This window comes from Solanum pennellii, chromosome 9 (assembly GCF_001406875.1).
Source record: "Solanum pennellii chromosome 9, SPENNV200".
Classification (NCBI taxonomy): domain Eukaryota; kingdom Viridiplantae; phylum Streptophyta; class Magnoliopsida; order Solanales; family Solanaceae; genus Solanum; species Solanum pennellii.
In genome coordinates this window covers 8,032,978-8,047,780 of record NC_028645.1, presented here as the reverse complement: position 1 = coordinate 8,047,780, position 14,803 = coordinate 8,032,978, and positions in this window count along the sequence as shown.

Sequence of the window (14,803 nt, the reverse complement as noted above, 5' to 3'; positions counted from 1 at the left end):
GTCATATAAATTGGGATGGAGAGAGTATATTTTATTAGATAAAAATTTTAAACATAATGTAATATTTCTAATGTTATTTATTTAAATTCGGAACTTCCAATACTACGAAAATATAAGACATTCATGTGCATCTATTATTGTAAAATATAATTATTATTCCTTTCATATCTGCATAATTAAATTTGTAGGTCTGACACACGATATTACTAAGCCCTTATTTATTTACACTTAATGAAAATTTTAATTTATAATTATTCATATTTTAATCATCAAGGGTGTGTTTGATTTGAAGTAAAGCATTTCGAGAGAGACGTTTTCCAATTTTCTCATCTTTAGTTGGCATAAATATTTTGAATTTTTTTTCCAAATCAACTCATTTTCCTCAATATAAAGGAAAATGACTTACCGCAAGAAAAATAGGGAAAACACTTTTCCATAACATTATTTCAATCACACACATCAACTTTCACTCCTATCTAAAGTTTCATGTATAGATATCCGATACTAATTAAAAATTTTACTCCTTTTTCTAAATTCGGGACTAGAGTCTTGACCTTGAATCGACAACTCTCATATTCCAATTTAGATCTTGGTAGAATCTTGATTTAGTGTCGTGTTCAGTTAAGTATTCATGGTTGAAACCTTAGTAAAGTGTCAGGGTGGAGTTCCTAGTTTGTTATCAGGGTCGGGTTATACATGGAGAGTACAGGTCTTGCCTTATTATCATATTTCGGTCCCCAATTGATTATCGGGGTCAAGTATTGAGGTCAAATTTCATTTTAGAAATGGATTTCTAGCTGAGGTGTTAGGCGTGGGTAAGGGATTAGACCTTGGTGTTTGATATTTGTTGAGAAGTTTGTTCTTCTGTTGGTGATTCAGGTGAGATCTCAATTTAGAACTCAGTTCTCAAGCCCAGATCCTGGGTCAGTCATCTGGTTTGGGTATCGAGTTTAATCATGATTCACAGGATGGATCTCGAGTAGGAATTCAGGATCAAGCTGTGTTTTAATGTTGGTTCCGATGTCAAGATTTAGTAATCGAGAGTGTGCACTCAAGGTCGTGGTGTGGGCCTAACGATAGATGTTGATGTTTGGTCCTATTTCAAAAGTTTGGTCCTGCATTGGTATCGCGCTTAGGTCCTAGTTTGGAAGTCAAGCGCTGATTAAGATGTTGGGGTTTTGTTTGGGGGTCATGTCCCACTTAAGAGATTTTATATTTTGGTTACAAGTCCAGTTTGGGTTGCATCCCAATCAACCATCAAGATTATGTCTAGATTTAAGTGTCAGGGTCGGGGTTTGGGTTGGGGTCTGATGTTGGGATTTTCACTCAAATCATAATTTGGGTCATGGTTTCGGATTAAAGTTCACGTCCAGGATTGGGAGTTGGGGTTAGTTTTAGGGACGAATATTAGGTCTGATATTGGAATAAGACTACGTTCAAAAGTTGAGTCTCGATTTAGATGTGGGGATTAGTTTTTTTATTGGTCATTGGGTTTTATGTTGGGTCAAATGTAAGGTCATAAGTAAGATTTAAGGGTCGGGTCCATGTTTGTAAGTCATTGCAAGTGCAAAAGTTAGGATCCACTCTCGATATAGAAGTCAGCTCCTAGATATAGAGTTGAGAGTAGATCCGTGTTTAGTAGTTTTGTAGTTCATGTGTTGGGGTTTAAGTCATGTACTAGTTCGACTTTGGGTTTGGAGCATGAGTCCGGGTCAAGGAAATGGTTGGATCGAGGGTCGGGTCAAAATTTAACTATCGGGTCTAAAGTTGAAAGTCGATGTTATGTTCCAGGTCAGATGTCGGGGTCAGATCTTGAATTGTTCATTAGGGTCACATTCGATATGGGTATCAGGTCCGTGTCCCAAATTGGTTATCGTGGTTGGCTCTCAGTCTGGAAATATATTTCTGAAAGGTATTTTGTACATTCTAGCCAAATATAAAAACATATTATGGACAATATTTTTCATTCACCCACCAAATATTAGATGCTTATATTTTATCACTCAACAACACAACATGAGAAAATAAGGTAAAACCTACCTATTTTCCAAAGAAAACATATTCTAAAAAACATTCTTCTTCATACCAAATACACCCACATCTAGGCTTTTTTATGTTACAATTACTTAATTATCATGAATCTGCATGAATGAATAATATGTGAATAAAGTCCTATATTCTTTGCACAAACTATCCATTTTTGGCGGTATTCAATTTTATCTCACAAATCAATGGTATATTATTTTTGTCACTATTGCTCATTTTAAAGAATACTTTTTTGTCCAAACAACCCTTACTTGTGACTTAATTTTAATGGGAAATCCTTTTAGATAATTTTTACAACTGCAATTTATAGGCACACATCAAGAGAACTAGCTAAGCATACCAACATCTTTTAAAACTGAGCCTACATAAAAACTTCTCAAGTCATAAAAGTAACATATTCTAAGAGACTCAGCATTATTCATTTAAGGGAGACTCAATTTCTCATTGATGGCTTAAAACGCCTTACATTATAAGTGACATCCACCATGCTCCTTACCACTTCTCATGAAGTTAAATGAACAATTAACTTATCAAGATGCACAATAAACATGAGAAAACATGAATTCGAGCAAAATTCTTTTTTTCAGGAAATTTAGAACCTTCAAAAAAAATTTAAGATCGTGTCAATTAAGACATGTATAACATATGGAGAACATGCAACTTATACTTATATGCAAGACTCCTATCATGAACAAGCTACTAGGAACTCTTTAGTTTTAAACTAAAGTAAGAATAGAAGGAAAGATAAGGATATCTACCACCTTACTACTCACATCATCATCCCCCACTTAGGGTAAACCCTATCAAGAGCAAATTATCTCAACCTTCAAGAGGAACCATCTATGCATCATAATTCTCTAAGTCTAACACCTAAAGGAGACTCATAAAATCAAGCTAGGTCATGCTACCTAACCACATAATGCCTTAACTACACCATGAATACCAAGGATCATGAAAACCTTAAGAGAAACAATATAGGAAAATTGTCCATAAAGGCCACTTTGAAAGAAATACATAATAATTCTTTAGCTATGAATTTAAGAAACGGACTATGCCCTCGAATATGTGAGGACATACTTTTTCTTGAGAGGAACTTTCTCAACCTTCACCTTCTAGAGTTCAACCTTCAAAACGCTCCCAACCTATACTTATAGTATAGAAAAGTATGGGGTTAGTACAATTAATGTACTAAGTATGGCATATTAAAAAACATGTGAAAAGGGACATTTTTGTAATATAGTATTTCATGCTACTTAATTATAACATTCATGAATTTAGAAACAAATTAACATAATAAGCATAATTTTACACTTAGAGAAAGATTCACATAGTTTTTCAACCAAAAGAAACTTTACAGTGAACTTCCCAAAACTTAACAGAAAGCTTGAATGAACATTACAGTGAACGGTTTGAACACTTATAATGAAAGCCTTTCAGTGAATGGCACGATCCAAGTCATATGAACCCGTTTTACTTTGAAGCTTCCCTAACCCAAGGCTATTCTAAGATTCCCTAAGGTGGGCCAAGAAAGGATCATCCATACACCCCTTTCAAGGCACACCAAAGCGACACTTAAGACCACCCAATCTTACTCTTACCTCATTTGAAATCAAAACCACGCCCTAGGCTAACATATGCAACACACTAATGGAAATATAGGTCACACTAAGTGCAATGTGAGAGTAGCATCTCATACTACCGCTCCCACTTAGTGATCCTATTGATCCCATTTACTCAAAAACTAAAAAATAATCATCCATAACATCATACCATAACACTCATTCACACGGATTTCATGAAAGTACTCTTCTCCTATAGTAGCTATAGGTCACACTAAGTGCAATGTGAGAATAGCATCCTATACTACTACTCCCACTTAGTTCTCCTAATGGTTACTATTTGGATTCAGCACGTCACGACATTCATTCACAACATCACTTTTGTACATGCTAACTTTGTTCAAACAATTCTTTTGTGGGAGTTAGCTTAGTCGACAAAGACCATGAGAGCTAGACATGAAATCCCGATATTAACCCCAATCGGATGAAGGATCCTTACTTGCCTAGAGTAAGGTCATGCTTCTTAGCTTTTACATGGCTTTTCCAATAGCTACACCTATGCGGGCACATAGTTAAGGGAGAAGGAGCTTGCTACTAAGTGACTAATTTTCTACTAACGAGGAGTACTCATCTCAAGAGGTACATTGGAAATACAACATCTCAACTCACAAAGTGTAATCCACCTCTCCTTCATATCCTCTCGGTGCTAGGCATAACTCCACACGGATTCTTAACATTATAAACTATAGGTCAAGGATAACTAGTGAATACCACATCTCAACTCACGAAGGGCATTCATCCTCACACCTATCTTAGATAGCTCATATGGAATAGTGAGGTTGCTACAAGACACTTCATCTCAACTCACGAAGAGTGTCCACCCCAAGATTCCCCTTTTTCTCAACTTAGCATGATATATTTTTTTAAATGTGAGTGTGTGTAAACATCATTTCATTTACATTTAATTCTATGTATACTTAGACCTTCTTTTATCACATTGCACACTTTAACATTCTTTACGCAATCATTTAAGGCATCTTAAACATAATCCTTAACATACTTCTCATAAGACACTTAACTTCTCATAAGACACTTAACAAGAATACTTTATTTAAGCATAATCCCTAGCCTATTTCACATAATAGCTTCATAAGGCACATTTAGCAAGAATAGCATCATTATCATCTTACTTCACATAAAAAGCCTTCATTTACTCATTGACAATAAACTAGTAACTTCACATTCATACAATTCAGGTAAATACCGCCACCAAGAAGGTGAACCATACCACTCAAGAGCATTTCTAAATTTAAAGGTAAACAACATAACCAACTTACCCTTTAATCTAAGATTTCATCACCAATAACATTTTCTCAACATTTCATCATAATATATCCCTTAGGGAAGTAGATAAACAACAATAATAATACAAGAAAAACCAAAGTTCATTGTATACACAAACATGCTCATTATACCATTTCTTAAGACAACATTTGAAGACAATCTTTATCATGATTTCATTGTAGTTTAAACCTTAAAATCATCAATTAACATTATAAACATCATTATTTAGTCATTCAAAACGTTTTCATGCATGACCCATTAGAGTTGAAGATAGAAAAAACTAGGGTTGAGAACACACTTTGAAATTCATTAGAATGGACTCCCTGAATGGAAGAGAGTTAAAGAATGGATACCATACCTCACATTGAAGAAATACCAATGATTTTTGATAAAGAAACGACCACCAACAGCGCTCATAGAATTTCTTGACTTCTAGCTTCCATGGTGATTGAGAGAGTCTTCAGAGAGAGAGAGAGGGGTTTTGGATTTTAGGAAGAGGAGTCTAAAATGAGGTCTTAGGGTTTAGAACACTTTAATATACCTAATAAACACTAAAACTAACGTCCTAGGTAAATAAAAGACTTGGGGTGAACATACCAAACAGCCCAAGCCAAGGCAGCCACTTAACAATTTTGGACCCCCCACAGACGAGACCAAACCAACGGACCGTCTGTGCATCAACGGACCGTTGGTGTGGTCTCGTGGGTTGACACTTATATCCAAATGGATCCTTGACATCTTAACTTGCAGGGACACACGACACCCTAGGTCGACGGACCGTTGGTGGACCAACGGACCGTCCTCAGGGCTGTCGTATGGTCACTTCTTTGGCAGCTTGTTGCCAAGTCTTGGGCCCTTCATCTAGGGCCCCTTGTGGGTCCTATGTGGGGTCCTGGACGTACGTTAAACCCCTAAAATAAGTTTTGTAGGTCTTAGAAACATCTCATGCAAGTTTCAAGCAAAACTAACACATAAAACTCACTCAAACACCTCAAGACACACAAGCGCTATCTAAGGCACACCTTCTGAACGTCATGGACGTTCTTGGACATTTGACCTCCAAACATCACACACTGCCTAAGAACACTAAATTAACTCATTTTAACTTCAAAATAAAATCAAGAAACACTCATGAGGCTCTAGTTCACCTTAGTTTATTTTGGGGCTTTACAAAAAAGGAACTCAATTCCACCAAAACAACATTTAACAAGCTATAACCATATCATGACTTAAATCTTCAAATAAAATGTCATTCCACATAAATCACATATATATACATAAATGGAATCACATAAACATATAATCCAAATTCACCTTTATGCATACTCATCAAGCCGTAAAACAAATATAAGTCTCAAAACTCACCTTTTCTCCCTCAAGCATCGAGATACCATCTCATGCAAGCAATCACATCTAAAATACCACCGGACAAGAAAACATAAGGGAGAGATCATATAGAGTTAAGTTGTATGGCACGACACATGAATAGTGAAGAAGGGAAACTCTATAATTATATAGTCTCTTTCTCTTAGATATGTCGCGACTCATTACCGATGAACAAGACTCTACTCGACATGGCAATATGAGACTTTTGAACCCTTAAACTACTTTTATAACCTGGTGCTCTAATACCACGTTTGTCACGATCGGGGATCACCTCCTAGAAGTAACATGGCGTACTTGACCTCTCGGAGGTCTTGTACAAGCCCATAGGCATCATTCACCGCATTGTCATAGGAAATTAGCAGAAATTTTAAATGTTTTCATAGCATATCGTATGCTAGAATCATCACTTCATATGGATAAAATATAAGTCATAATACATAGTTAGACTCTAAGTCTCTTTTGCCATCATAGACTCAACATCATCATAATAGAATAAGGACACGACCCTTATCAATATATAAAAATAATTAAGCTATTACATACGTTTGAACATGAAAAGGACATAGGAAAGCCTTGAATCATAAGGATCCCTTTCTTGAGCTTGGGAAACACATATCAAGCCCTTCACTTTAGAGACATCCTTTAAGCATCCATAACCTACACTTTGTGTAAAAAGGTGAAGAAGAATTGTATTAGTACAAGAATGCACTAAGTACGACAACCATACAAAAACATGCATTTGAAGGGGACATTTTACTTTAAAATCATGCAACATGCCTTTTGGAAGAAACTTCACAAGCATTGGCACTATTACACAATAAACTTCACATACTTCATATAGACATATACAATGGTCATAACATCATATAAATTCAGACATTGCATTTAAAACACATCAAGCATTTCATACACAGTAATGTTCTTTTACTTTACTATTAGTCCTTAGCCCCAAGTAACCCATAAGTAATACTTGGTGCAATGCATGAATAGTGTCCCATTTCACTACCCACACTCAACATCACCTTAAGGTCACCAAGGTGAACACTCGTACAACCATCCTTAACTTAAGCACATACTTTCACATAAGCACCACATATCATGAAACACATAGGTTACATATGACCCAACATACTTCAAAAACCACATATAAGACCCATTCACAGACAACATGCAATTCAACACTACCAATAACATCACAAGAGGCAAAAGTCAACAATAGAACACTTGGACTTCATTTCATAAGGACATAACAAAAACCTTATTTATAATCCCAATCTAAGCCTACTAGTGCAACGTATATGTGAAGTCCCATAACCCCACACAAACTTAGTAAACTCAAAAAGAGACCATAAGCATCATATTTTAATTCATACATCATCAATAAAAGTATAGACAACTTCATACATGCCAAGTGAGACCATCATAATATAGTCAACGAGACGAACATTATGCATATAAGGTAAGACCTCATCATATGGACACAATAGTACTCATACCATGCATATTATCTTGCAATTAGGTCAAGAACATAATGTCATGAATACAAGACATATACATATCTACATACAGATAGAACAACTTGCTAGAACTCCCTTCAAGAGTTATTTGTTCAATGTATTGGTAAAGTCTCATACCCTCACCTACACTAACCAACTTCCCTTAGGTTATCTTAGTTATAATTCACTACATTACTTCAATTCTCCATTTTACTTTAGGGAAATCATAGCCTTAACATACAATAAGGCCACGTAAGCAAAACATGGAATTTGGTGTCATGGAACCCCACACCAAAAGGAGGTGCTCTAAATGCCAAGGTAGAACATTAACATCATACTATCATCTAGGTGGATGCACTTGCTACGTCCTATGGGGGAAACATAGTTATGGACCTATGAAATGTATATTGAAACCCTATTTATTCCTTTAGACATTATAGTTTCCATCTCATGAGATTATTTAGTGAACAAGTCTTCCTCATTAGGAAGGGGAAACTCTCATTTGGTCAAGTTCACTCGGTGATAAGCTAAGTTCCCTCTATTGAAAAGTCTTTATTAACTTTACTTCATAAAAAATACATTAGGAGAATTAATACCTCATATGATTAGATCATAGGTTATAGCTGAGAATTTCCTTTCATCAACCTAATTAATGTGGGAAATAATTTCACAAGGATATATCATATTCAAGAACAATATAGTTCAGAGTACAATTGAGAATACCTTTTAAGAGACTCCCTCTTTACTAGATTATCATACATGCTTCATTATATACATTCATGTGTGTGTATGTGTACTTACATGAGAAGACCTTTCACATAAACACATTTAGATACTACACATATGCATACTTCATCATATTATATAATTTACATCATTGCATATACTTTCATGTTCATACCTTAATTCATGCATTCATATTCATGTATACATAATAATCACCCTAGAAACTTTATTATCAAGGTAGACATATGCAATGTATAGACGATGGTTGAGACCCTTACCTATACTAGTTCACCTATCAAGTCATCCTAGTTAAAATACATTCATACTTTCGTGGACATATACTTTACATGCATAGTAATAGACATTAGTGTATATAGGAACTATCCTTTCATTAGATACCATGAACCATACAACTTGTAAGCACGCATGGCATATGAGTGTGTGTATATTGGACAACATGATCACATAATGGCTATCGACACAGTATTGGGGCAGCCACCCTCTTAAGACCACAATCCACATTCATGCATAGAGCACACACCACATCATTGCATATGAGGCAAGACAACTTCAACAATTGCATTCTAGACTCCTAACATTTGCTAAGGTCACACATTCATATAAGGGTCTAATAGGTAGGGTTCATTCACCATTAACACTTCATCAATGGCAGCACCTAAACAACACCTAATCATAACAACTCTATTCAACTATAGAAGACATAATCAATACCTAAATCATGATACTAGAGTAAGAGACTAGATATGTAACTTCATATTGTGATCACCATAACCACACGTTCGCAGTACATCAATTCGCCTTCAAGGTCATGACCATAACATATATAGATTGACAAGAAAGTAAACACCGTAATCGTAAGTGCACCATACCACACAATGTCTTACAAGGACAATTCTACTTTAAATTCAATAGAAAAGTTGAAGAAGTAGAGCAATCTTACCAATTCACAAAGATTTTGATCATCATTGATCAATTATAATAATTCATGAACAATACATATATAAGGCAGTACCTAAAAGTACAATAACACAATATAAATCATAACTCAACCATCATAACATCAAGATCACATCAGGTACACTACATCATCAATTCTATAGAAGGTTGTGAAATATAGATCATACTTATCAAACCTTGATCCTCATTGATCAATTACCCCCAATTCATCGTTTATTCACATAGAAGACAGTAGTTATAATCAATTTATCATAATCAAATCACACTAAAATAAATCTAACATCTAGATAACAATGACCACAATATAGGCTAAATTGAGAAATTTGAGGATCATGGGTTCATCATGTTATTGAATTTAAAATCATATTAAAAACAGTAGCTAATCAACAATTCATCATAAGAATGCTTTTGAAATCAATTTGAGAAAGAACCATGGCTAGATTGATGAATGGATATCAAAAGATAAAGGATCATCATAACTCGTTATAGGATAAAACCATGAAACATTGATGAAGAAACCATCACAATCCATCAACCAAGCTGTTTTTGAGCTTCATCTCTAACGGAGGTTTCTAGAGAGGTTTTGTTTGAGAGGGAAAGTCTAATTTGAAAAATGAGGTCTAAATGGGGTTAAAAGCATATATACCAACTTAAAATGCCGAAAAACTTAAACAAACAGTCCATATTAATTTAGGAACGTGACACTCACCCCTTAGCATGGCAGCGTGCATGCAGCAGAATTGCAGGCATCATTGACGACCATGGACGATGCGGCGTCGATTGGCCGACAGCTCGTCCTACTGCTCCGTCGATTGTGAATGCACATCCTTCCTAGGATATTAAGCTCACATTGTTAAGTGTTGATCTACGCCCCCATCAATGGGGAGTCGATTGAGGAACGGTCCGTTATTCCTTGGCTCATCGATTGACACTGCTAAGGCAGTGCCTAGGAAACCTTTTGGGTCCTCCTCAAGGACCCCTTTGGGTGGTCCTTAGGGAGTTGTGCTCGGAGTTTCAAACGTAAATACACTGTTATAAATGTTAAGGACCTCTCACATCAATATCGAACGTCTTGGATGTTTGACCTCCTAATCACTTCAAATCAAGTGTGCATACTGTAAAACGCTTAATTAACATATTTTATACCTTTTTAGGCACATGTGAGTCTCTAAGAACCTTATTACATTGTGAGAGACCTTACATCTTTATATTTCACTAGTGGGATAGTCGTGTTATCATACCAGTACACGGTGGTTGTGTACTCATTCTACACTTGCTCTTGTTTTTGTTGAGTACAGGGCATCTTCAAGCGACTGTTGACAGTAGGAATTCAGTGATTGCGTCGAATTCAAGGGTAAGGTAGTACTTCTGGGCTGCCTTGAGTTCTCTTTGTTTAAGTCCACTCTTTTCGAACTCAGACTATTGGTTAAGTTGTTGTTATTTTTGGTGTTGTACCCCTTGTTTTTAGAATTGTCGTTGTTAGAGTTTTGGTACATTGACTTTCATATTCTATGCATATTTTCCGCATTGTTTTAATTTATTATAACTTTCTTACGTAACTTAAATACCTAGATTCTAGAGTAATTAACTTTAGTTGGATGGTAGTAGTGATTCTCCCACCGAAGGGTTAGGTGGGTGCGAATGATGACGATATGGGTCGTGATGAGGTCAAACCAAGTTTTTTTATCAAGAAGGTGGCACAGATCCGCTTGCTACTGCATTTATTATTTTAATTCTTTTTTCTTCAAATTTTTTTCTAGTTTTTTTTATACCTTCTTCTACCATTACCCCATTCTTTCATTTAAACACTTACCTGAAGAGTTTCACATTAAAATCCATCATAAACATCCAAAAAATTTCCTTTAAACTAAATCAACAAAATTTTCTTTAACTAATTCTATTTGTAAAAAACCTAGTATATACATTGGGTTTTTCTTTCTAATGAGTAATGGTTAATTTCGGCTATAAATTTAATTTATTTTCACATAAAAAATAAAACTTTGTGGTTGTCTTTGTCATTTTGGTGGCAATGGAAGGTTTTTTGTGATAATGGCGAAGTGATAATGATTCGACTGTTGCAAAATTTTGACATGGGGTAAATTTGTAGATTTAGTTCATTGCAAATTTGCAATTTCGATTGTGTGGAGGTAGTTGTTACAATTTAGGGAGGTAATGGTACTGGTGTGGTGGTGATTATACTTTCTTATAATTGTTGCGATTGATTTTTCCGTTATCGCCATCGGCATGTTTTTTCGTTGCCGGAATTGACACAGTGAAGCGACTAGATTTTTGATGAAGAAGAAATATTAATAATAATTAATAATTAAGTGTAATTTATTAAGGGAAATATTTTGGCATTTGTATATACACTAACTAAAAACTAATATTAACTAACAGCTAAAATTTAGGATATTTAATATTAAAAAAAAGGAATAATGTGGATTGCCACATAGCAAGAAAAGATAGGTTCATTTTACTTAATTTCCGCCCCACCTAATGGAGAGTGTGGTAACTTTCTCATCCAACTAAGTTGATAATACCTAAAAAATAATACCCTAAAAATAGTCTAGGGGGAGTTATAGGACCCTCGCAAAGTTAGAATGTGTAACAGCAATTTCGACCAAAGTTTGTATTTGTTTTGAACCCTTTTTCCAAGAAAAAACTCAAATGAAACCCTGAATCGCAAGGATTGATCATTAATTTTATGTTAATGACCACCTAGTGACTTTGCATGTTGATAAAATCTACTATATGGAAAGAAACGAATATAGGAAATTGCATTCAGGAGAATTAGGAAGATGTTATTATTTGCTCATAGAGGATACTCGCATTTATATTATAGTAATCTAGTCTAGGCTAAGTAGGTGTAACATACAAAATTCCCTAAAGTACAAAATTTTTAATCATCCTCTGCTTTACAAATTTTATAACCATCTAACTTTTGAAATTGTTTTTGCATGTTTTTAAAGGGTTACTTATGATATTTTGTAATAAGTTAGTTTTAGATCACGTGTGTTGCACGTGTATTCCATGGTAACTAGTGTAGTAGTTTTAATATACTACCAGCATACATACCCGCGTGGATGATTTAATATGTAATAATTTTGTAACTAAAAATAACTAATATACTATTCAGTTAATAATATATTTAAGTTATAATATATATAATAATAACAATAATATAATATTACAAATCATTAACTTATTTATTTGAACATATTTAATGAATATTACTAGTATATAATGTATTTAATCGTATTAAAATGTGTTTATGCTTTATTCTGTTCATATCGTTTGACAATCGATGTTATAATTTATTAATCCTAACATTCCATAAGAAATATTTGATACCATAAATTGAATGATATGTTGATACAATCAAAATTTAAAGAGTTTACAAAATATTTTTTCCGTATTAAATTTGTTCAACAATATAATTGAAAATTGATTTAATTTAAAAATAATCTTAATTAATACAACCATTTATTAAATTAAATTACAAAGAAACTATATTTGAGGTAATTTTAAAAAAGGATTTTCTTTTGGATATTTTAAATAATACAAACGGCTTATTATTTTTTTAAAATGTTTTAACTAGTTTATTTTATTTTTTTCATTTTTTTAATTTTTTATGTTTTAAATAATTAATTTTCAATATAAAGTTATTCTGTTTAAATCAATAACCTATATCTTTATTTTGAGTTGATATTATTTGAATTGGGTGACCAACTATCTCCTAGAAAAAAAAATTCCATTGATTAGGATTTACTTAAATTGGGTTACCAACATGAAATATAATGCCAATTTTTTATATGTATCTTCTTCTTCATTTGGATTTGTGTTTAATTAGTGATAATATTCATCATATGTTTAACATTTATACTTTTTCAAAAAAATAATCCAATCACTGGTATATAATAATCATGCAAGATTACAAAATAATATATAATACATATTTGTATTCGAATAAGGAAATCAACTAACTTAAAAAACAATTGTCAAAAAAAATACTATAGATGATTAAAATTGTTTTCAAACATCTCATACTCTATTCAAACATATTTTGTGGATATAATACTGTCAAATTTCTCATGGGTTTCTTCTTTCAGTCATCAACACTCAATTTAAATGGGTGATAAGATTTGTTCAACACATTTTTACTCTTATTTTAGTGAAACATGACATAAAGATTACTGAAATATAATTTTATCCTCAAAATTTATAAAACAATTTTTTTTGAAGAAAATGTTAAATAAATTTTACTCTTTGAGATTAAAACAATCAATAAATATATATTATTCAACGAGGAATAGATAAAAGAAAGAAGTGTAACCTTTAGAATACTCCCCAGTTTCAAGATTTATTGTTCATTAAGAATCACGAACAAACAATAATATATAATATTCTTAACATCCGCTTATTAATATTAAACGATAAGGTATTCCCTTAAATTCATCATATTGTTAGAAAGCAATAATTTGTTTAGTTAGAAAACACAATAAAACATTTAAACTTCATTTACCACAATTATTGATAATTAATATTGTAAAACCTCATATTTGAAGACACACACAAATATTGTTAAGTCTCGCGAAATATGAATCAAAAAATACCTAAATATAAAATCAGCAAAGGAATGGAAAACAATATCCACAAATATATCTTTATCCAATTGTGGCAAATTATTATCGATGTGCATATATTTCTGAAACATTGATGACTTTAATTTTTTTTAATGGTGTATATATATACAGAGAGAGAAAAATGATAGTGGATAGAGAAGTTTAGATAATCACACTAAATTCAAATACAAACAGTAATTATTTTGTCAGTTTTTAAAAAAATAATAATATTCGTGAGTTGGTTACATAATTTTAAAAATCAATTTTATTTTCTAAAAAATCAAGTATATCTTCATAAGCGTTTATGTTAGTTAGTGGGCGCAAAAATAGACGTGATGACACTCGTCTTATCCCGTCAAGACAAGTCAGCCTAAAACTCGACCATTACAATAAAATGCGGAAATTCTATATTAAACACAAAAATTCTATTTAGGGGATATTTTTGTGTTTAATATAGAATTTCCGCATTTTATTGTAATGGTCGAGTTTTAGGCTGACTTGTCTTGACGGGATAAGACGAGTGTCATCACGTCTATTTTTGCGCCCACTAACTAACATAAACGCTTATGAAGATATACTTGATTTTTTAGAAAATAAAATTGATTTTTAAAATTATGTAACCAACTCACGAATATTATTATTTTTT